Source organism: Triturus cristatus, chromosome 7 (assembly GCF_964204655.1).
Source record: "Triturus cristatus chromosome 7, aTriCri1.1, whole genome shotgun sequence".
NCBI classification, from domain to species: domain Eukaryota; kingdom Metazoa; phylum Chordata; class Amphibia; order Caudata; family Salamandridae; genus Triturus; species Triturus cristatus.
In genome coordinates this window covers 694,597,515-694,621,318 of record NC_140590.1, presented here as the reverse complement: position 1 = coordinate 694,621,318, position 23,804 = coordinate 694,597,515, and the positions used below count along the sequence as shown (strand labels likewise).

The window sequence follows — 23,804 nt, the reverse complement described above, 5'->3', positions numbered from 1 at the left end:
AGTAAGTACTTAGAAGCAAGAAGATCAGCTTGCAATAGCTGCAATATAGCTGAATGCTCAGGCAGCCAACAAGATTTGGAAAAAGTAGGTTGTACCAAGGCGTAAAGCGGCTTGATACGCTGGGCATATTCCGGGATGTAAGTTCGACCGAAATTCAGAAAACCCAGCAGGGATTGTAATTTCTTCAGTGAAGTAGGAGCACGGAGGCATGCGCACTTCTCTAGAAAGTGCGGAGCCAATCCTCGACCTTCATTGTTGAGTTCGTACCCCAAGAACAACACTGTATATTCTGCTATGTGCGACTTCGCAAAATTGAATTTATAACCGAAGTCTGCAAACAAGACAATAATGCGATCAACGCGTCGAAGATGCGGGTCCAACTCGTCATCCGTGAGATAAATGTCATCCACGTACGAGTATGCATCTGGGTCTATACCCTCTAAGAGGGAGACCACGCGAGCGGTAAAGACTCCCGGACTGTTCTTATAGCCCATTGGTAATCTTTTGAATTGTTTTTGTTTGCCACCAGAGGTGAACGCCGTCCACTCACTACTAAGAGAGGACAGGTTATGGCTGTAAAAGCCATTGGAAATGTCAAGTGTGGTTTTAAACCTTTTTCTCACGAGACTATCGGCGAGAGCCGAACTGTGGGTGTTCTGTACTGCACAGGTCCGGCAATCAGAGTTAAGGTGCCGGTAATCCAAAACTAGGCGGTACGACCCGTCATGCTTCGTCACAGTAAATAAGGGATTATTCATAGGTGACACACGTTTCGATTACTCCCTGATATTCCAATTGTTCAAGCATCGATGCTACGTGAGACCTAGCTTCACGACGCATGGGGTATTGGGGTTGTGGTTGGGGCGTAGTCCGCAACGGAATTACATGGCCGGGGGACAATTTATCCCAGCCAACCTGAGTCCGATATAACGCAGGCGCTTGCACCTGAGCCCATTCCCCGGCATACTTATCAGCTAGGACCTTAGGCACTGTGTGCGCAAAGGACGGGAGGATTACCTCCTCCCCTCTAGGAGCAGCTAAAACGAAAGCCGGGGGCCAATCTGCCTCCGCCAACAGAATATCATAGGTAGTGGTCAGATTATCCCAAAAAAAACCTTGAATTGTGCGTTGTATGTCACCTTCAATGTGTATGACTATATTATACAGTCTATCAGGGGGAGACACTCGAGTGTCAGCAGTTTCAATATTCACAAATATATCAGTTGCTGTCGCCACCAGATATGGACGCAGTGCTTGTCGCACTACTGTAACTTCCGCCGCGCTGTCTAGCAGCGTTAGCGCCCATGTCAGGTTCAGAAGCTGCGTCCGTACCATCTGAGGCATACCTCGCTGTCAGTGCAGCAACCTTTTTCTTCTGAAACGGGGGTCTTTGACGTGCAGAGTCTTCTTGCTTGCCCTTGCCGTCAGTCTGTCGGGGCTGCTCACGTGGGTGTGGTGCACCCCGACTTTTGCCACCGCCTCCGCCACCGGACTGTGAAGACGATGTTTCCTGTGAAGAACGAGGAGAACGTTGGTCAGAAACCTGAAATCGATCAGGTGACTTAATAGTAGCACGATCACGCAGATCATAAGTACGCTCACTACTTGACTGAACAGGAGAGGCAGGACGTGACCCCTGTTTCTGTTGCAGCTTTTCCTGCTTTTTCGCCCTCCAACTTTGTTTTGGAAAATTAGGGCGATCGTCCTTACCAGACGAGTTTGCCTTCGTCTGCTGAATCAAATCAGGATTCTTCACAGTTGGTTTAACACCTAAGGCGCTACGACCAACTTGTCTGTAGGCGTTCGCGATAATTTTCGCGAATTCCCTCGGCTTGTCGTCTTCGTTCACGGTCTCTAATTTATCAAGCACCTGGAATTGCATAGCATCTCCTTTGAGGTTGCCAATGATCATGGTAGCAACCACATCGAACACATCGAACACACCGACAAGCCGCATTCCCAATTCAATAGCAGCCTCCGCACCATGATTCTCTTGAACACGTTTAATTACGGAGGGCAGTACCGACAGAGACGGAGTGCCAAAGCACTTCGAGTATGTCGCCGCAAAGACCTTACCCCAGTTTTCACAATCTGCCATATCTGGGACTAAGTCTTTAGGCAAAGCAATGATAAGGATCCTGTGCTTCTCCACAGGAGATGTACGCGGATAAACCGCTTCTATTTGATCAAATTTCTCAGCAAGCCAATAAGGGAAATCATCCCTATTTTGGGGTCACTTGCCCACTACCGAATTGACCATAACAGGACTAATAACCACCGCATGGTGGTCCGTCGGTTGTCCCGCAACAGCAGTAGCGACCACCTGCACGTTGCGCGACACGTACTGCACTAGAGCCCTATGTACTGTAATAAGGGCAGTGTGCAGTACACGCAACTGATCCACCGTTACCTGCAGGTAGCGGGGATGAGGCGTATATCCGGCTAACACCGGCCATGTGGTCCCTGGGATTGACAAAGGGCCCATTCTCGCCAGAGTAACCGCATGGGGAAGGGCGCCATTAAACCAAATGTTATGCTGCCAGGCAGAAATAGGAATTTCTTGAGTCCTATATGGCGTATAGTTGGCTGGTAGTACCGTGGGAGTATAACTGTGGTAAGTATCATCGTCCTCACTTATGGCCGGCAAAGTAACCCAAGAGTAGAACAACTCAAACGGGAACAACGCATCGCCACTTACTACAAAAATCACAGCCATTCCATCGTCTGACACCCCATAGTTCGCCAGATGACGTTTCAGAGGTGCCCGGCTATGAGCCGCAATCTCGACCGCCATTAGGACACTAACAGTAAATCTACAATATATCAGTAGCACCAGGGTTCCGATTAAATAACCTTTTTAATGATCAAGCTTGAAGGAACCTATTTAGTCGAAACACAGGTAGGTTAAACCGTCACTCCCGTTATCCGGAAACCAGAGTGAGGGTGTTGTGGACTAACACAAGCACTACTAAGGCGTCTCAAATCAATAGACCAAACGTTAGGTGCGCCATGTTGCAGGGATTCTGCTTATGCGCAGAACTATGCGCAGGAACCCAGGCCCTCAGTGAATTGCGTGTGTACCAGAAACTCACCTCAGAACCCAGAACCCCTATCCGGCCAGCATCAGTGTCCCATTCGTTATCCGAGGTTTAGCCCGGCGGTCCCAATGTATAGACAACCCAGAACAAACGACTTAGTATATTTCTCAGGAATGGTGGGAATCAGAAACACCTTTTCGTAATTATTCTCGTACCAGTCCACAACAGAATAAACAGAGACACGGGAAAAGTTTAAAGAGTTTATTTTATAAACCTCGTGTCCTAATATGCAGCAGTTTGGCTAACAGTAGCAGACAAACGATTAAAATCAAAACCATCAGCATAGTTACAATACCATAGAAGATGAAAGGAGCAATCATAATAAAATGACAGTGGCTCTAGGCCACCTTCCTTTCTCTAACACACTAATAGTATTATTAGACTAATAAAAGGTCTCTAGGCTTGAATGGGGAACCCCATACCATATAGATCAGCTCAGAGAGTTCACATCACAGGATCAGCTATGCTCTGCTCCTAGGAACGCTCTTCTTCCGAATGTGTTGAAAACATGCAACACTGCAATATTAAAAGCATTCGACTTTCAGGTATTTGCAGCTGCGTGTGTGTTATGGCTAAACTAGTGGGCCGATCAACCTGCACTCAACAACATGCACCGTCTAGCGATCCAGACTGTTTCTGTTACACTGGGTATAGACCAAGGTCGCTATTCACTGTTTAAGATGTTAACAACAGACAGTTCTCATGTGAAGCAAAGTCGAGTAAGCATTTCTCAATTCTAATAACATGTGACTACAGTGTCGTGTGCAAAAGCAGCAAAAGCGGCAAGATGGCTTTCTAACATCTAACGCGGTTATGCTAACTTAGCGTTGTACATAGGTAGATAACGATCATCACTACATACCCTGCCCTTAGTAATCCGGAGGAAGGCTACCCCTCTTTCTGGCAACCCGTGCGCACCACGAGGCTCAGGGGATCCTAGGCGTGGATGCGCCCGGCCTCCTGGAGTCCTGGCTGGGATTGGAGAGGCGAATGAGCCCTCATCGGGACTTCCAGGGTAGCCCGGCCATCTGATCACCACAGTGGAAAGCATTGAGTGCGACCAGATGGCTGAGGGGATAGGTGCGACCAGATGGCCAGGACCGAAGGGACGCCCATCTTCCTGCCCCGTGCCTTCGCTGGAGGGCTCCTGCCTGCCCTTTGGAGGGCTCTGAGGCTCTGCTTCCCGGGGGCTCCCAGACCCCGGCTGGGCCTCAGGCACAGGGAGGCCCGTAGGCGCTCTCGGGGCCCGGACGCCCGGGGGAGGACTGCCCGGGGACCGATGGAGCCCGTCCCAGGCACTTTGCCTGCTCCGCGGGCTGGTGGAGGTTGCCCTGGGCACAGGCCAAGCCCATCTGTTCCCCGGCTGAGAACAGTTAGCCCAGGAGGGGTGTTCTGGCATACCCTGCCCCTGCTAATGCAGAGGAAAGCTACCCCTCTTTCTGGGAACCCGTGCGCACCGCGAGACTCAGGCGACCCTGGGCGCGAATGTGCCCGACCTGCTGGAGCCCTCGTTGGGATCGGGGAGGCAAATGAGCCCCCATCGGGACTTCCGGGGAAGCCCGGCCATCTGGTCGCCCCATTGGAAAGCATTGCGTGAGACCAGATGGCCGAGGGGAAAGGTGCGACCAGATCGCCGGGACAGAAAGGACTCCCATCTGCCTGCCCGAGCCTTCGCGGTTGGGCTCGGGGGCTCCGCGTCCCGGGGGCGCTCAGGGACCCCGGCTGGGCCTCAGGCATGTGGAGGACTGCCGGAGCTCTCGGGCCGGACGCCCTGGGGAGGACTGCCCATGACCCATGGAGCCAGTCCCAGACACTTTGCCACGCTGTGGGCGGGAGGAGAGAGCCCCCAGACAGAGGGGAGGTGTTGTCCGGGCATAGCCCATCTGGTCCCCGGCAAAGAACCGCCAGCCCGGGAGGGGTGTTCTGGCATACCCTGCCCCTACTAACTCAGAGGAAAGCTACCCCTCTTTCTGGGAACCCGTGCGCACTGCAAGACTCAGGGGACCCTAGGTCCGGACGCGCCCGACCTCCTGGAGCCCTGGCTGGGATCCGGGAGGCAAATGAGCCCCCATCGGGACTTCCAGGGCAGCCCGGCCATCTGGTCGCCCCATTGGAAATTATTGCGTGCGACCAGACGGCCGAGGGGGAAAAGGTGCAACCAGATGGCTGGGAACGAAAGGACGCCCATATGCCAGCCTCGAGCCAAACCATAGCAGTAGGGCTCCCGCCTGCCCTTGCCGGGGTCCGTGGCTCTGCACTAGGGACCCTAGTCCCGGGCAGATGGACACTTGGCAGGCCGCAGGATGGGGGCTCCCACACCCCAAGGCCCTGACCGAAACCCAGGCCCCGGGGCCGGTCCCTGCTTCTCAACCCAGCCAGGCCGGGGAGATCGGGGAGCCTGCCCAGGCACGAGGGACCCCTGTCCCGGGCCGACGGACCCTCTGGATGTGCGCTCATTTTCCACACGTTTTTTCCATAATTCCGCGTAGAGGCATTACGCCAATTCTGCCCATCCCTAGTACTCACCAACATTTGCACAGGGACCACAAAGTACGGTCTGTGGTGTGACCGTGGGCCGCACTGATGCCAGCAGGGTGGTCGTAGGAGGTCTGGGTGGGTCAGGAATTGTGTAAAGAGGTCTAAAAGCATGTCAAATAAATGGGCAAACATTTATTTGCAGTTTAATAAATACTTGTCTTAGTGCTCAGAAGCTAGTGCTGCTGTTCAGCGGGGGGGCGCATGTAAAGGTCAAGAGGGCCGTACTTTGAGTATCATTGCCCTAAGGCAGAGGTCTTCAAACCTTTTTACTCTGTGCTCTCCCTAAGCAAAATGTTTTGAGGTCAGGCCCCCCTCCAAAACTTTATGGCTAGGTTTGGGGGAGCGGGAGGGACATGGCTGCGTGCAGGTAGCGGGGCTTCTGAGATGATTTCAGGTATACTTTTTCTATAGCTTATGAACTGCACTAAATACGAGACTTATAAAACAGCAAATGCATCAAACAAAAATAGATATTATCCCAAACAAACTGCTCCCCATAATTTTGGTGTTGAGCCCCTAACACTCTTTGACCCCAATGCAACTACACCTGCACTAATGATAACTGCAGTCCTGAGTTGCTGCTATCTCTTCTGCATCTTTTACCTCTTCCCCACCATGACGAATCATTACCTCGGTCCTAATACTTGAAAGGAAAATAAGCTCTGATGCCCTCTTTTTAAAGGTAGACCATCATAACTGTGTTGCAGTGGGCCCTTCAAATCCCCGGGCCCCAGTCCTGCTGCATCTGCTTCCTTAATGATAACCAGCAGTGGCCACTTACACACATGACCGCAGTATCAGCGTCACTAATGAATGTCCCTTTAAAAAAAACACTTATATTGTCCCCTTCTTTGGGGTATCTCTCTGAAGAAGCTGTCTCTAGCCATTTGTAAACATAAAAATGAGTCCCCATACAGTGCTCCCTATTCTAGGCGTTCTCTTTGACTATCTATGAATCTTGCTCCTTTCTTCTGTCTCCTAGACCATTACTGTGAGGCCCCAGGGATCGAGAGGAATCGGGCTCTGGATCTGAATGCAACCCTGTTGGCCTTCTACCTGCCACCCCATGCACTCAGCTTTCACAAACAAACTGCCCCTGAATGGTTAATACTGACTTTGAGGTGCCTCTGCCTGAAATCGAAGGGTGTGGTAGTATAGAAAGTTACCTGCCATTAATTGATTGAGTCACTTAAAGCCAGGCCACTGGAATTGGGAGTTTCCTCAGCAGCAGTGTTTTCCACATAATTATCAGTTTACTGCATTTGCTACATAATCTGCAGATAAATAATATCTTCATTCTAGCTCGAACGGAACAAAAGTTACTTAAAGCGCGACAAAGTGTTCCGGAGCAGTGGAAGGCCTTTTGCAAAGATTGACTGGTAATCTTGTAGTTGCTTACTAATGTATTTGGGTGTTAAACTAGTACTAATGAGGTGAAATCCCTGACAGCGTTACCTTGAGTTAGAAAGACAAAATAATGAAGTAACGCTAACCACAAAATGTGGCACGTTGTGCCGCATAATTTACCTTTTCTTTTTGCATAATTTAGGCATAATGTGGTCCTCTTCTGCTGAATAATTCCAGTGGCTCTGCTTAAAGCTTCATGGTGGCAAAGATTTATTCTTTTTGAGATGTAATGTAAGGGTGTTATCAGCTGAGATCTGGAAAAGTGGAGACACTTAAAAAAAAAGATGCATTAGATACAGTTTGATTACTTATTACTAAAAAGTATATTTTGTAAGAACTTGTTTTATCTCAATCACTGCATCATTTTACAGCAGCCTAGTTTAGAGTATGTAAATACTGTTTTAAAATAATGACTTGCATATTTACAGTGCTTTCTGCCTCAGGCTGGAATCTCATAGCACTATAAACAGGGCCATTGGAATTATGTGGCAGGAGAGGGCCAAATTATGCAGCATGGTTGACAAAATTTTGCAGCAAGCAAAGACAAATTATGCTACATAATGCTGCATAATTTGTAATCGCATTACTGCATTAGTTTGCAATTTTTACATTTGTTAACACTGTCCTAGCCTTTATTGTCCCTCATAAGTAGCACATTAACACCCACATATATCAATAAGCAACAGAAAGGTGACCAGTCAACCTTTAGAAAGGGCCTTCCACTGCGAGGCAACGTGTTGCTGCATTTTTAGTAACTTTTGAACCGTTTGGGCTGGAAACAAGTTTTTTTTTAAATCTGCAAATTACGCAGCAGATGATGTATTATGTGGCATATGCGGGAAATCCATAAATATGCGCTGTGAGTGCAGGGTGAGCGTGAAAGTGAAGGGTGAGAATAAGGAGTGAGTTGTCTGAATGCAGGGTGCATTCCCAGACACTTGAAGTAAATCAGCATGTTATGACTGTGGCATAGGGTTTCACATATAAGTTAAACTATTGCTATTATGGCATTAATCAGGGATCGAGGGTGAAAGAAATAAATAATCTGCTAATTCTGCAACAAATTTCCAGTTTTATGATTTGGATTGTCAGCTCAATATTTTGATGTCGCAGACGGTACATAAATAGTCAGTCACCTAAAGCCGTATTTTCAGCACTTATCTGTGCGTACTTCGAGCAGAAAATATTAATAGAAAGCACTTTTAATTGTGTTTTAGGGCGGCCTGAATGATTCAAGACTGATAATTAAAGGGAACAAAGACAGAAAGGTCACATTACAAATGAATACATACTTTTTTATTTATAACCCTATTTAGTGTCAAGACAAGGTCTTTGCAGGGTCCTTTGGTCGCAGCAGAGGCAAGTGATCCCAACTTGGCGTTTGAATCCAGTAGCGCTGGAGGACCCTGTGTTTCATGCGGAGCTCAAGGAAGCTGTGGAGCGTTACTTTGTGGGTAACGCGGGGACGGCAACGAGCAGAGCCCATGAATGGGATGCCCTTAAGGCGGTGGTGCGAGGGATCTGCATCTCGGCCGTGGCCGGGACGCGCAAGGTACTATCACAGGATATTGACAGAGCTGAGGCACGATTGCGCCAGGCGGAACTCATTGGTCATACAGATGTAGATGCCCAGGGAGAGGTTTTGGCTGCACGGGAGGAGGTGGCCTCACAGGTGGAGCGGCTTCGCTGCTATGACTATAAGGAATATATAGTTCGTGCGCACGCCGAACGGGATAAGGTAGGGTCGCTACTGGCCTGGTTGGCTAACCCGGCTGTTAGGGGAACCCCAATAGTGTCACTGGCCACTCCAACAGGGGACTTGGTATACTCGCAAAGGGAGATTAATGACCAATTCCTGGCTTATTACTCTCTGCTGTATCAGAGCAGGATGCGGGACCTGCCTGCTGGGCTAGACGCTTACTTAGAGGCTGCTGAGTTGCCACAATTGGATCCGGAACGGGGTTCAGCCCTGGGGGCGGAGATCTCTATAGGAGAAATTAGAGCGGCAGTTAAACACATGGCTTGGAATAAGACCCCAGGGGCAGATGGCCTCCCAGTGGAGTTCTATGCCACATACTTGGATATTTTAGCCCCACATCTGCAGGAGATGTATAAGGAGGCGTGGACCGCGGGTAAGCTGCCGTGTACTTTGCGGGAGGCGATCATAGTACCGTTGCTGAAGAAGGATGGGGTCCCATCCTCCAGGTCGGCGTACCGGCCACTCTCCATGCTCTCGGTGGATTATAAGATTCTTAGTAAGATCTTGGCCACGCGCCTTATGGGTCATATGAGTGCATTGGTGCATCCGGATCAATCGGGTTTCATTCCCAAGAGGAATACCGCAGCGTGCATCCGAAGGTTAGTGCGGATCATGGGGGACCGGGAGGAGGGCGCATCGGAGGCCGTGGTACTGTCGGTAGATATCGAAAAGGCATTCGATAGTGTGCAGTGGCCATATTTGTTTCGAGTGCTGAAGGGGTTTGGCCTGGGAGACCACTTTGTGCGCTGGACCAGATTGTTATATTGTTCTGCCGCAGCTAGGGTCCGCACGGGACGTACCATTTCAGCGGCTTGTCGGGTGGAGAGAGGCACTCATCAGGGCTGTTCGTTGTCCCCCCTTTTGTTTGCCCTGGCGATTGAGCCCCTAGCGGCGCATGCTCGCCAGGGACACGCGTATGAGGGGGTTCCGTTGCGTGGAGAGCTGCATCATATCTCCCTATATGCGGATGACTTCTTGTTGTATCTAGCGGATGCGTGGGATTCCTTGTGGGGTGCTCGAAACCTGCTCCAGGAGTTTGGCTTCTTCTCGGGGCTGCAGGTTAACTGGGCTAAGACTTGCCTGTTTCCGCTATCCTCTGGGGCCCAGGCGCCGGCGGCGCTTGACGACCTCCGTTGGGAACCTGCCTGCCTGCCGTATCTGGGCGTCCGCATATTTCATACTCCTGCTGATCTCTTTGAGGGCAATGTGGGTGGCGCGCTTCGGGGGCTTAAGGGGAATATGTCATTCTGGCGCACCCTCCCGCTGTTGGTGGCCGGCCGAGTGGCGCTGCTGAAAATGGTAGCGCTGCCACGCTTGCTTTACTTCTTTCGCACCTTGCCGATATGGATTCCGGCTTCTTTTTTTAAGGCGCTCCGAGCCCTGACGACTGGGTTCATTTGGGGGTCGGGCAGACGTCGGGTGGCGTTCGCCACTTTGATGCGACCGCGGGTAGAGGGGGGGCTGGCAGCTCCAGATTTTGAATGGTATTATTTGGCTGCACAGCTGCAATGGCTCACGCAGGCGGTGGCACGCGAGTTCAGAGGCCCGGATGGCCCGCAAGGTCGGATTATCCCTAGGCATGTGTTGTCATTTATTGTGTTGCAGCAAAAACTCCGGTTAGACCAGCTCGCACGCTTCGGCTCTGTTGGATCCGTAGTCAGAAACTAACAGGCTTCGTGGTTCCATATGCGCCGGAGATTCCTTTGGGCATGTGTACGGCACTCCCGCATGGCGGAGACTGGGCGGCATTGGCGGACTGGGAGGACTGCGGGGCCCATATGCTCGGGGACCTCTACAGAGACGGGGTTTTGTTGCCATTCCAGGAATTGCAAAGGGATTTCGCCCTGCCGCGCGGGGATTATCTTCTTCACTCTGCCTTGGTGTCCGGGATTCAGAAACATTGGAAGATGGGGTTGTCGGAACCCCCCACGTCCTTGGGATGTCAGTATGTCGTTATGGCGGGGGGCACCTTTAAGGCCATTACCTGTCTCTATGGGCGGATGTCCACGGAGGGGCTCGCGCCCCTGGCTGCCCTGCGGGAGAAATGGGAGGGGGACCTTGGCAGGCCTATACCAGAGACGGTGTGGTCACAGCTGTTGCGGCGCGCCTGGAAGGGCACACGTAATGCTCGGTTTCAACTGGTCCAATTTTACACTCTCCATAGAGCCTACTTAACACCGGTGAAGATCTGGCGGTTTTTTGGAGGCTCTCCACCAATGTGTCCTCGGTGCAATGCGGAGGGGGCTGACTTTGGAAACATGTTCTGGTCCTGTCCAGGTTTGGGCTCGTATTGGGCGGAAGTGGTGGCGTGTTTGAATCAAGTGACTGAGCGGGACCTGGAGGTGGACATGGGAACTTGCCTGCTACTCTGGTTTCCGCACACCCCCCGCACAAAAATTACGAGCAAATTTTATGATCTGGGGCTGATAATGGCAAAAAGGGAACTTACCCTGCATTGGAAGGCTAGGGCAGGACCGAGCATTAGGAGGTGGAAGGCGAGTTTCCTGGTATGGGCAGGGAATGAAGGGACGCTTCGTCTACAACTGGCCAGGCGTACCTCTAATGACCAGGCGTTGGACGCTGCTAGGGTGTGGGGAGCCTTGGTGGAGGGGCTTCGTTGCCCAGGGGAGCAGGTTGGGGAAGATGGGGATCCTGCACGCATGGCCTGGTCTATAGGGAATGAGGAGGGTATCACTGGGACTGCCGGGGAGTCTACTCAGGGTGAAGCCACTTGAATATTTTCCGCAAGAACGTGGCATCTGTACAGTTTTTTAAGAGGTGGCGAGTGGTCGGGCCGTGGGAGTGGTATGTACCTGCGCGACGGCGCGCGGCTTTTGGTCCTTTTGAGAGCGTCACTGGGGCGCCTCCCATACCTTGGGTTAGGCTCCTCTAATTCTTGGAGTACTATGTGTATTGTGGAGAGGGGGTCTGCTACGGGCACACTGACAAGGGGGGTGTGGGGGTAGAGAGGGAGCTGGGTTGGGGTGTTAGGGAAGAGAATGCTACGGATCTAATTTATATTGTAATGCCATAAGCTGCCAAGCGCTCTTGCACGATGCTATTGTAAGTAATGCTGATCTGATGAAGCAACGGTTTGAGGGAAAAATTAATAAATTCTTTCCAAAAAAAAAAAAGACAAGGTCTTTGCAGGCTCTTTAAACAACACATGGATGGCATTTTTCAATTGGCAACCCTACTTTATATTCCTTTTCATGAAATGCATTTTCACACTACAGCAGTAATTGTGAAACACAAATGTAAGGAATAGGCAGAGTGGGGGCCCAGGGGGTACTGGAACCAGAAAAAAACCTAAGCCTCCGTAACCAGTTTACAAAGGTATGTAAATATGCAAATAGTCTTTAAAGATCTGTGAAAATCTCGGGCGTGCCGGAGATAAGACTCCAGACACTGCCCAGCCAAGCCCACAGCAGCACACCCACTGACCTCCGGCCCCACGTAAATGAAGACAGCCTGGAAATATAGCAAATAAACATTGCCGCACTTCCAGGCCATCTTCATTTACATGTACTTTCAGAGGAATCTGCGCCCCCCTGGGAACCCATCCACGCCCCCACCAGGGGGCGCGCCCCACAGTTTGAAGACCTCTTCCCTAAGGGAATCTCAAGCTAACAATGCACAGAACCTTGCCAGTATAAGCGGAAAGGCACTTTAGAACTCAAAGTCCCATTATGGGAATGTAGGAGGCAACACTCCCTGAAGTAAAATTGGGTGGTCAGATGTCCAGTATAATTTGCCAGACAGTGCACACAGAGATGTGTGCAGGCATTAGAAGAGTTTGATTTATTGATTGATCAATTGATTGATTTGCAGTCTTATATAGCGCAAACTAGACCCCGAGGTGTATCGAAGCATTCTTTTGAACTTAACAGAGCAGTTACTTATTTGCAATGGGGTATTAGCTAACAATAAATATTGAAAGTCCAGATTGATTGAGAGGCATGCATTATCAGTAAGCAGATTCATAAACAGACAATCAGTTCAGGAGATATTGTTGTAGGATTAGGGTTTCCCATTCCTTTTTGAAGGAAATGTGCGAGGAGGTTGTCCTGATAAGTTCGATAGCATTCTTTTTTTGAAGGTTGGTGTTCTCTGATGCATTAAGTGGGACATCTGAGGGAACGGGAGCCACTTGAAATGGTTAGCTTATTTATGAGATATTTTGGTGAGCCTTCATGTAGGGTTTTGTGGGCAATGCAGGCCAATTTAAAGGTAATCATTGCCTCAATGGGGAGCTAGTTGAGTGTGGTGAGGATAGGTGCGATGTGCTCCAAACACCTTGTGCCCAAGACCAGTTGATAAGCAGAGTTGAGGGCTGCCTTCAAGGGAGCAAGATGAATTCTAGGAATGCCCATAAGCAGTGAGTTGCTGTAGTCCAGTTTAGAGAGGACCATCAATTAAATTACCATTTTGAAGTCATCAGTGGGGATTAGTGGTTTAATCCCTTTGAGAAGCATGAGTTGAAATTGGGCTATCTTTGCTGTAGCATTATTTTGAGCATGAAAATTTAGACTGGTGTCAAGTGCAAAGCTTAGAGATTTAGCCGTGTCTGTACGTAGAGAGGTGGAGCACAAGAAGATTAGAGGAGGTTTTCCAGGACATGGTTGGTTGCAATGTGGTGGAGAGAAGAGGAACTCTGTCTTCTTGGAGTTGAATTTCAGATGGTGAAGCGACATCCATGATTGGCGATCCGCAAGAGTTTTTGAGGGGTACATAAGATCAGTGGGGTTGAAACTGTTAGAGTTGGGTGCCATCCTCGTAAAGATAAAAAAAGGTTGTTTCATTCTCCAGGAGGGAGCAGGGGTTCCATGTAAAGACTGACTAGAGTTGGAGATAGAATTTAGCCTTGTGGTACTCCTTGGTGCAGGGGTAGGGAGTTTGAGAGTTTGCGATCTAGACCTGATGTCAGTGATTGGATAGGTAAGATTCGAACCAGTTTAGAATGGTGCCCCTAATACCCGTTTGATCTTCTAGGTTTCTTAGAAGGAATAAGTGATTGACTTTGTCAAATGCTGAGGATACGTCTAATAGAACTAGAAAGCAGGAGTCTCCATTGTCCATTATGCAGAGAGCGTCATTGCTTATTTTTAGCATAGCAGTCTTTGTGCAGTAGCCAGGCCTGAAGCCACATTGGTGGTCATCAAGGAGGTTGTTTACTTGATGTAGATGTTAAGCTGGTGAGCCACACAGCTTTCCAGTAGTTTATCTAGGAAAGTAATATTGGAGATATGACGTATGTTGCTAAAGTTAAAGGGCCCGCATCAGGTTTCTTAAGAAGAGGAGTGATCTGACCTGCTTTGAGGCAGTTGGTACTACTCATTCGCTAAATGAGGAATTAATCATTTGGGTGAGTCAAAGAGATTAGAGATGAGGCTAGGTTTTTAATGATTCTTACCGGGAAGATATCTGCAAAATGAGGGAAGGGCTTGATGTCTGATATTGTGACTTCTAGTGCAAGTTCAGATAGCGGTTCGAAGTTAGACAATGTATCTTTGGATTTGCATGTAAATGCTTCAGAAGGAGGCTGGAGCAGAACTTTTGGGATGGATAGTTCAATATTGTCAATCTTGCTTGAGAGGAATGTGGAGAGATTGCTGCAGGTTTCTTTGTTGTTAGCAAGATTGAGTAGAGGTCGGGGAGAGGTAATCTCCTTGACAATGTCAAAACGTTTTTAAGGTTTCTTTTTGGCCAGTGAGAAATTTTCTCCTAAACAATTCCAATTTGGCCTTAAGGATATGTTGTTTATACTCACTGTGCTTACTTCTAAGCATTTCAAGGGATTCCTTTGAGGGGCTTTGTCACCGGAGGCGTTCAATGGATCTAAGCATCCTTCGCTCCGCTAAGAGCTGTTTGGCGAACCATTGTGCTGAGGAGGAGTTACAAAGTTTTTTGAGTTTGGGTGGGCAAGGTTGTTAGCTACTTCAGTCAAGCTTGCCCTGTAGTTCTCCACTGGGGGTGTTGTGTCAGTGTTTGTTTGTATTTGCAAGAGTTTTGATGTAATTTTGGAACATAACATGGATTCATTGATGATGTTAAAGTTTTTCATCGAAGTTCTAGATTCCTTTTGTTGGCTGCCAGAAGAGGATTTAAGTGCAAAGAAAAGGGGCTTGAGAAGTGGACAGACCAGTCCACAGGTAATGGAGAAAGGCATTTAATGAGATCTTGCCTACAGTGTTTCTCAAAGTGGGAGTTGTGAGCTGATTTTTAGTGGGTCTTGAAAGTCTAATAAATAAAGATGTATTTAAACTCAGTATTTAATTTGCCAGATTTGCTGTGCTTCAAAGACAGGTCGCATGTCAGGCTGTTTCTGAGAAATTGCTGGGTGTTTTTTACCACATTGGTGTTTTCAAACTCCTCTCACTTTGCAGTTGGAGAAAGAAAAGTAAAGTGAATTATGTGGCAATCTTGCTGGGGCGCAGAGTGTGTGAATGAAAAGGCTGTAGGATGTCATTTTTTGTTACACAATACAAAATGTAACTACCTGTAAATGAGCTGTATGCATTCAGCAGTTAGGAAAGCAAAAATGAAGCACCTCTTTTGTAATTCCGAAATGTGATGGAAGCAAAGATTATAACAGGATCAGAACAAATCAAGACACTTCACTTGGTGATGCACAAATGATAAATATTAACTGGAACCCCATTTCCACACATTATAATTTGTGTGCAATATAGTTTTATCAGTTAAAACTGTATGTCTGTGCAAATATACTGGCCATTTCAATAGAAAATGTGCTGGCTGTAAATGATAGTGCGCTGCCACACAATCCTTTAGTTGCATTTAAAAATTGTCCGCTTCATGGCCGTTAAAGCTACGCGGGTCACAATAGTTTGTTCAAAAAAGTTTGTTGTTCTAAAAAGTATGGGAATCACTGCTCTAGTGCTTATGATGAGTTCTGGGATGGACCCTTTTATGTATGTGGAGGAGGAGGAAAATGTATGAGATCTTTGTCGCTCAGGAAAAGAGATAATTGTGAGACTGCCGAGTCAGATGGATCACCTCGGTGTAAGTTGAAATCTCAGAGGAAGCTGTTATGGGAATTGTTGGTCAGTCTAATGGCAATGAATTTGATTAGGTGTTCAACAATTGAGAGGATGCACCCAAGTTTTGTGACTCTTCAGAGGGAATGGAGGAATGGTGAAATCCAACACATTCTCAATCCCTCTCTAGGAATTTAATGTAACGTTTTCCATCAAATGGTGCGTATTAAATCGCATTGGCCCACTGCCATTTTACCATAGTTTTAGAGTTTGTTGTGTATCGTCTGTTTTTTTAACTGGGGTCTATCTCTTGGTCCATCTCGGTCTCGGTATTTTTCTTTCATTCCTCCCTGTTGCCACAGTCTTTCTACCTTTTCTAATCTGCTTTTCTCTCCCATGTCCTCTCCCCCTCACTTTAGCCTTCCCTCGCTATCGCCTCTTCCTTATTCTGCCTCCCCCCCTCTTCTTGTCTCCTGCTCCCTCGTCTATTTCTTTCCTTCCCTCGTCCAGCTACCATCAGTGTTTCCCTTTCATCCCTCTGCAAATCGCACTGCCTGTCTCCCTCATCCCTTGTCCTCCTCTCTCCCTCATTGTTTTACTTTCTACCTACATTTTCACTATATTTTCCACTCCCCTTCTCTACAAAGCTCATCTTTCTCTGTCCTTGACCTGTTCCTCCTCCTGCAGCCTATCCTCTTCCCATAATTTCCATGTTTTTCCTGCTCTAGCATTTACTAAATACCTTGCAGCCACTCCATCACCTCTTAGAGGGTGGAAAGGACACATTTTACAGATATGAAACTCACATGAACTGTGTCAGTTGTCACTTGTGCACTAATTCATAGACTTTGCTAGACTTGTGTTGGCGCTTGACATCTGGGGCTGAGAAGGAAGCGACCTCACGGGCGCACTGCACCTGTTGCATATAACATGACTCTTTTACATACCAGCCAGCGCAGGAAGAACAAAACAACCCTGGAGACGAGACCTAACGGGCGGAAGAAGCACGGACCTTGTGGGGTAGCGATCAACAAAGAATACAGAACACACGTGTCTGATCATACTGGCACCTGCAAGTAGAATGGTGGTGCCCTGAAGAATGCAGCAGCAAGCTATATAGGGACACTTTGAGCCAACACGGCGGTGCTTATGGGGAACAGCCCAGCCAGGGCTCAGGATAATCTAACTGGGAGCTCCCGTTAAGATGGCCAGCCGGTCAGGTCTCGCACCACTGGTGGGTAGGTTCGGGCTGTGGTGCCCCCGAAAAATTGATGACATCACGAAGTTGAGGTGACTAATGGTGTGAATTAGTAACCTCCGGATAGCATAGATAGACAGGATGGTGGGCAGCGCATTTTGGCCTTGGGTTATTTCTGCTGGGCTGGAGATATAGTTAGTCTGGCGTGGGCAAGAACTTGTTTTCAGCAGGAGGCCCGTCCCAATGTTATGACAGAAAAAGTTTCTTGGTGTACATCATTGATGGGAAGGAAAGGGCAGCAGGAGGGCCCGTGAGTTGCTCACCCAGCTGGGGGGTGGGGGTTGGTTACCACTGACAGGGAGGCACAACCGACCCTAGAGGGAGGGTGGCTAAGCCCTCCCCAGTAGGTGTCAGACAGCAGCAACAGGGTGCGTGAGCGCACCAAGGAAAAGGCTAGTGAGTGACCAGGAAGTTTGGGTTCAAATGGCCCAATGAAGAAAGAGGGGCATGGTCACAAGCACAGCCTAAAAGGCAAGCAGGACACGCAGTCCCAGCTTTGTCGCCGGAGGAAATTGATCCCACCCACTCACACCAGAGAAGGTGGGTGTCGCAGCCACAGTGTAATGAGGGGGCGGGGAGTCACTAGGTTTAACAAGAAAGATTCTTCACATAGGGACATAAAAGGGCAATTGTCCGAACATGGTCCGTGGGATGCCTTATGGCAGGAATACTTGCGGACAGACAAAAGGGTAAGAAATGCTATGATTACTTACCGGTAATACCCATTACTCTTAGTCCTACTCGTCCTCGACCCAGTCATCACTAATGAGGTACTCCACTTGACAGGAAATGCTTTTAGGCTCCACCCACCCTCCTGCCAGGGGCTATAAGTACATAGCCAACAGAAGGCACATCCTGACATACCAAGCAACAAAGGCCTGAACAGGGAGGGTGTGTGGGAAGCATGACTGGGTCGAGGACGAGTAGGACTAATAGTAATGGGGATTACCGGTAAGTAATCATTGCATTACCTCTATGTCCCTCGTCCTCGACCCAGTCATCACTAATGAGGCATACCAAAGCAACCCCACAAGCAGACCTTTGGCAAACCACACAGAGAACATAGACCAAACACAAAAGTGAAGTGCAGCAAGTGAAAAAACTTTATAAACACACAGAATCGGTGTGGGACAACCCCCACAGCACGCAACACACCACAACCAAAATTGGTCCGGTCAGACCGAGCACAATTCAGACGATAGTGCCTCACAAAAGTAGAATCAGAAGCCCAAGTCCCAGCCCGACAGATCTCATCAAGGGAAACCCCATGAAAAGCAGCCCAGGAAGCAGAAGCACCCCTAGTGGAACGGGCATGAACCCCAGAAGGGCAAGGCAAACCAGAGCCCTGATATGCCAGAGAAATAACAGCCTTGATCCAGCGACCCAGAGTAAGACGGGAGGCAGCCTTACCTCGACCAGCCAGAACAAAGGTCACAAAGAGAGAGTCGGAAGAACGAAACCCCACAGAGCGGGCAACATAAATAGACAACGCACGCTTCACATCCAGAGAGTGAAGCAACAACTCAGCAGGCGAGGAAGGAGAAGGACAGAAAGAAGGAAGAATCAACTCCTGAGCGCAATGAAAACGAGAACGAATCTTTGGAACAAACCCAGGATCCAAAGAAAGGACTACCGCGTCATCCAAGAAACGTAAAAAGGGAGGAGAACAACGCAAGGCAGTGAGCTCACCCAACCGCCGAGCAGAAGTAACAGCAACCAGAAAAGCCACCTTAAAAGAGAGGAACTTGAGGTCAACAGACTCCAAGGGCTCAAAGGGTGAGGACTGCAGAGCACCCAGGACTAAAGAAAGATCTGAAGGAGGAACCGGAAAAGGAGCAGAAGGAGAGAACAGAGAGAAACTCCGGAACAACCTGGAAACCAACAACCCATCCGAAGACTGGAGCGAAGCCGGATCCCGGAAAGCCCGAACAGCAGCCCAGTAGACAAGGCATACTTCTTCTGAAACTCATCCAGAAAAAACTGAAGGATAGAAGTGATAGGGCAAGAGACCGGAGACAGACCAAGCCCAGAACACCAGGAGGAGAAAGAAGCCCAATGTTTTGAGTAGGAGGACAAAGTGGACTTCCTACAGGAGCCCTGCATCACAGTGATGAGGTGGTCAGGCAAACCCCGGACCCCAAGAGACACACGTTCAACCTCCAAACCACCAGGGTGAGAGGGACCAGGAGGGAGGGAGAGGGCGACCTCAGGGGAGATGGGTAGCGGGGTAGAATCCAAGGAGGACCCACCGCCAGACTCAACAACAGGAACCAGGACCTCCGAGGCCAGTGAGGCAAGATGGCCACCACCCGGGCACCCACCTGCTGGACCTTCAGCAAGAAGGCCGGAATCAGGGGAAAGGGGGGGAAGGCGTACAGCAACCAAGGGGGCCACCGGAGAGACAACGCCTCCACCCCCCAAGCACCCAACTCAGGAGTCCTGGAACAAAAGAGGGGAAGCTGCGCATCTGTCCTGGAGGCAAACCAGTCCAGCTTGGGAGTTCCGAACCTCCGACAGACCATCCTGAAAATCCTGGGGGAGAGACACCGGGTCAGAGAAGACGGAAACCTGCGCCTCAAGGCATCTGCCACCACATTTTCCACACGCCTGATATGCTGAGCAGCGATGGCCAGAAGATGACACTCCGCCCAACCCGCAATTGCACAGGTCACCAGATTCAATGAAGGACTGAGAGTACTGCCCTGGTGGTTGATGTAAGTCACAGTTACTGAGTTGTCAGAACGCACCAGGACATTGCACCCCAGCAGACGATCCTGGAAGCAATGAAGAGCACGGTCCACCGCAGACAGCTCCGTCCAATTGGAGGACCGGCCAGACTCCGACCGGAGCCAACGAGCCTGAACAGCCCACTGACCCAGAGTCGCCCCCCCCAACCAAACGCACTGGCATCCGTTGTCAACACCAACGGAGGTGGCAGGCGGATCCACATCCCCCTGGAGAGAATGAAGGAATCCAGACACCACTGGAGAGTGGGCACAACTTCCAGAGACACTGGCACAGAGATAGCATCGTCCCGAACCGGAAAGGGCACCCAACGTTGAAGATGCCACAGCAGAGGCCAAAGATGAACCCTGGCCCAGGGCACGGTGAAGACAGTTGCAGCCATATGACCCTGAACCTCGAGCCACTGAAGGAGGGGAGCCGCAGCCTGTGACAACAACCTCCGCAACAGGAACTGAAGGCGCAGAAGCTGGGAATCCGGAAGGAACACCTTGCCCAGGACTGAATCGAAGACGGCCCCAATGAAAGACCTCAGAGTGGCAGGAATCAGCTGGCATTTCGGAAAGTTCACGAGAAGCCCATACTGCTCTAGCGTACAAATGGTCAAGGACAGGTGCTGAGACAGGATCGCAGGGGAAGGAGCCTGTAGCAGCCAATCGTCCAAGTAAGGAAGCACCCAGGAGGTGAAGATGGGCCACCAAGGGAGCCACCACCTTAGTGAACACGCGGGGAGCAGACCGGAGACCAAACAGAAGGACACAGAGCTGCCATTGATGACCCTCCAGGCAGAAGCGCAGGAACCGCTGATCCTCCAGAGCTACAGGCACATGAAGATAAGCGTCTTGGAGATCCAGTGTAGCCAACACCCAGCCGGCCTGAATCAAAGGTATCACCCATTGCAAGGTCTCCATTTTGAAAGGGATCTTCCGGACAGACTCCGGAGATTGATGACAATCTGAAAACCCCCTGTGACCTTCGGAACAAGAAAAACAACTGAATAGGTCCCCAGACCCCACTCCAACCAGGGAACAGGGACAATCGCCTTCGTCAAGAGTAAAGAGTGAACACCGTCGATCAAAGATTGACGTCGAGACAGGTCCAAGGGCGACGGAGTCCGCACCACACCCAAGGGAGGAGGAAGGGACAGAAACTCGATCCGATACCCCCGGACCAAGATATCCAGCACCCACTGATCGGAGGTCGTCGGACGCCAAGCAGGAAGGAACAACCGCAGCCTCTCACCAATCTCTGGAGGAACACCAGCGTGACCAACCCCGGGGCGGCATAGTCAGGAACGCGGCGCACCCTGTCCAACATCTCGGGCGGGGCTTCTTCTGAAATTTCCAGGGTAAACCCCTACCAGCACCTTCCGGGCCCTTAAAGGAGGACTGCTGAAACGGGAAGGCTGACGAAAAGTCTTGGCATGAGAGAATGAAAAATCCTTACGAGAAGGCTGGCGACGGAGGGAAAAGGAATGCTTCCGCTCTTTGAACACCTTGTGAAGCTTATCCTCAAGAGCGTCCCCAAAGAGATGAGGGCCAGTAAAGGGCAACCGCAAAGCCATGGACCTCTGCGCGGCGTCCGTATTCCAACCCTTCAGCAACAAGTTCCGCCGAGCGGCAATAGAGGAACCACAGGACAAGGCAGAAGAGCGCACAGAATCGAAGGCAATGTCCGAGAGGAATTCAGCTTGACGTTCCATGGATTCCAGCAAGTCCGGGCAACTGCCCACCTCCTGCATCGTGGAAAATAAAGTCTTAAAGTCAGTCAACCGTGATTGAGAGACATAAGCCCCATAGACACCAGAACGGATAGCAAGGTGAGAGCCAGCATAAGACTTCCTCAATGCAGAGTCAATCTTCTTATCCACACCATCACACAGAATATTATCATCCACCATAGAAGGACGACCAACCAAACTTGCGACAATGGAATCCACATGCACCGACTCAGGAAACGATTCCTCCATGTAATGCAAAGGATACAGCTTGGATATAAAGCGCGGCATCATGACGTGATCCAGATCCTTCGATTCTCTCAAGAGGACATCCATCACAAAGGGATGGATAGGAAGAGAAGTAGTAACAGGCTTCCGAAATTGTGGCAGAACAGCATCCGAGGAAGTACTGGCCACAGCATCATCAGAAAACCCCATGTTCTCATGTACATGAGAAAGAAGGTCCGGCAACAACTCCCTGGAAACATATTTGCCTTTCAGATCCACCGCTCCCAAGGAAGAGGCATCAGAAGAAGCTGAGGAAGAAATGTCCGAATAGAGACCAACACCCCCTGCAGAACGACCCCCAAGAGACTTCTTGGAGGACTTCAGATCAGACAAAGTCTCCAAAATCAGGCGCTTCAATCTGCCGTCATCCAACGTGGCCCACTTCACCGCAGGGGCAGAATCCCCGCTGTCAGCAGGAAGAGGAAACAGGAGACATATGCTTTCGCTTCTTGTGATGTTTCCCCATCATGAACACCAAACACAGGACCCAGCGCACACAACCAACATAGGCAGGAACAGACCAGAATGAGACCCCCCCCCCCCTACTTTTAAACAAAAACAAGCCGGAAACTGCCCTCAATCAACCGGCATGGAAAAACAGCGGAGCACAAACCAAAAGCGAGGCGGGAGGGGGCGTGGCCAATCCCCAAACTACAAAACTCCACCCATCACGGCCGCCGAAGGCCGAAAACTTGTCAAGACTTCAGCGTGAAGGCCACGGAGCACCACGGAGCAGCGGCACAAAGGGAAGCAGAACGGAGCACTCGGAACCCAACCCGAGTGCTCCCAAAGACCCGCTGCACACAGAGCGCCCGCACCCCACCTCGGGTGCTCCACAAACGCCGCACTTGAGCGGCCCGAAAAGCAGCACATCGGAGCACTCGGAGCACAACCAGAGTGCACCGAGAAAAGACTCGCTGCACACGGAGCGCCCGGACCCCACCCCGGGTGCTCCGCAAAGTCCGCATCTGAGCGGCACAACATAGAAGCAGACCGGAGCACTTAGAGCACAATCTGAGTGCCCCGAAAAGACGCGCTGCACAGGGAGCGTCCGGATCTCAACCCGGACGCTCCACAGAAAACGCCAAACGCAGGACTCCTCAGGCAGCCCAAGGCAGGTTGAAAAGAGGACTCCAATACCCAAACCAGCTGCAGTGGTCGACAGGCGGGACCACAGCGCAAGGGATGCGCAGCAGGGAAGGACTCACCCGACAGCAGGACACCAGAAAACCAGCGCAGCCCAGCAGAACCAGTAACCGGGAACCCGAAGGAGTCCAGGAAGCCAAGCAGCCCGACTCAAGTAGCTCCCACGAAGGTCCATGAGCACCCCCAGAGCCCAGCAGAGGAGGAAACTACAGAACAACACGAAGTAGGTAAGTGCCCAGCACTAACCCAAGCGTCCCAGTCAGGTCCACCGACAGGAAACAAAACAGGATGTGCTTTCTGTTGGATATGTACTTATAGCCACTGGCAGGAGGGTGGGTGGAGCCTAAAAGCGTTTCCTGTTTTGTTTCTTGTGAAGTGGAATACCTCATTAGTGATGACTGGGTCGAGGACAAGGGACGTAGAGGTAATGGTCAGTGTTGGGTGGCCACGACACTTGCAGCCTTGCCATGGCCATGGGGCCACGAACGCCAGATATTTCGTAGCAAGTTGAAGCCTCGAAGCTGCAATCCGCTGTACCAAGTAAGTGACAGAAGTAGAGCTGTCGCGGAAAAGCTTGGAACAGCCACCAGGCGCATGGAGAGGAACATTAAATGACCCCAGGAAGTGCACTCAAGAGCCTGGGGTGTTCTGGGAGCAGATAGGGGAATAAGCAGTCTTTATCAAGTCATAGCATCCACTTTCTACATAGAACGCCTTGTCTGATAACTATGAACAGTTGCGATTGTAATTAGTGCTTGTGAAAAGAGCACTTTAGATTACCCTTTCCATTTTTAAAATCAGGGGTGTTTTCCACAGAGAAATGACAAAGAGAGGTGAGCAAATTGCTATTTTT

At 50.1% G+C, this 23,804-nt stretch overlaps 1 protein-coding gene across 3 annotated transcripts in view; it reads left to right on the top strand.

Annotated features, from left to right (window-relative positions):
* Window positions 1-23,804, top strand: part of CPSF4L (cleavage and polyadenylation specific factor 4 like) — a 168,929-nt gene that overhangs the window by 57,169 nt on the left and 87,956 nt on the right. The window lies entirely within an intron of this gene.